The sequence below is a fragment of the Pangasianodon hypophthalmus genome, chromosome 9, assembly GCF_027358585.1.
Source record: "Pangasianodon hypophthalmus isolate fPanHyp1 chromosome 9, fPanHyp1.pri, whole genome shotgun sequence".
Taxonomy (NCBI): Eukaryota; Metazoa; Chordata; class Actinopteri; order Siluriformes; family Pangasiidae; genus Pangasianodon; species Pangasianodon hypophthalmus.
Window position 1 is genome coordinate 4700018 of NC_069718.1, and position 1364 is coordinate 4701381.

The following is a 1364-nucleotide window of genomic DNA, read 5'->3' on the forward strand; positions in this document are numbered from 1 at the left end:
ATGGAGGTCTGTTAAGGAGTAGTAGTATTCACACAACCACTATTCCTCTGCCAGTGTCCACAGACTGGCTCCATTCTGGCTTACTCTTGTTTATGGTAACAAAATTTCCTCATAATCCCAATGTTTATCCCTGACTGGCACCCATAATCCCACCTTGACTAGTGGAAAATTGATATCTTGGAATACTCAGTGCCACGAATCCTGCCTTTCATTTCTCTGTTGTTCTACTTACACTGAGAGCCCTGATGTGAAGAAGACCTAACCTTGATCTAGCCGAGGTGTTCAGTAAATCCAAGGCCTGAGAGTTATCCCCTCATCATCCTTGGGATGTGCTATTGAACTTTTGCCATGCGCATTGCCTCCTGGAAGTAGAATTTATCCACTGGCACTAAATGAAACCTAGGCCAAGTAGGAGTATATTCAAGAGGCTGTAGAGTTTAGGGTACACTCATCTGTCACATGTCTCCTGCCACATCTCCTGCCACATCTCCTGCCACATCTCAGGTGAGTTCTTCGTCATGGAATAAACATGGAGGACTGAGACCTTGTATTGATTTCAAAGGCCTGAATGCTGTCACCATGGAATACAGATACACACTGCCACTAGTGCATTCAGCCCTGGAACAGGGATCCAAGATATTTACCAAACTTGACTTACACAATGCTTGTAGTGAAAATGTTGGAAAGTGGAAAACCATGTTCATCACCACCTCAGGACACTATGAATACCTGGTAATGCCCTGTGGTCTAGATAACGCACCTTTAGTCTTCCAGACCTTTGTCACCAATGTACTGATAGAAATGCTGAATCAATTTGTAATCATATACTGTATATTGATGACATTCTTGTATATTTGTCTTCATAGACTGAGCATATGCACCATGATCATCAAGTACTAGAGAAACCCATGGACAATCACCTGAATGTGAAACTTAAAAAATGTAAAATTCATCAACTGTCCTTTTCCTTCTTAGATTATGTTCTAAACTGGCAAGGTGTCGAGGGATGAGAAGAAATTCCAAGCTGCTTCTTCCTGGCCTCAACCCAAAACCAAAAGTGCTGCAGTGGTTCTTGGGTTTTTCAAACATCTACTGAATGTTCATTCTTGGATTCAGCAGCATTGCTGCACGTTTTACTGAGCCGCCATTGGCTACAGAGTTCTAGCACAACCTCTGCCACTCTCACCCACTTTCTGATCAATTCTTACTCCTGCACTATATAAACTGCTCATTCATCATTCATCATTCTTTCAGTGTGAAGGCTTGCCTTGACCTTGCGTCTTGTGTAAGTTCTGAGCCATTTCATTGTTATTGCCATGATCATGTATGACCCTTGCTCTGCTTCTTTGACCTTGATTATTGGA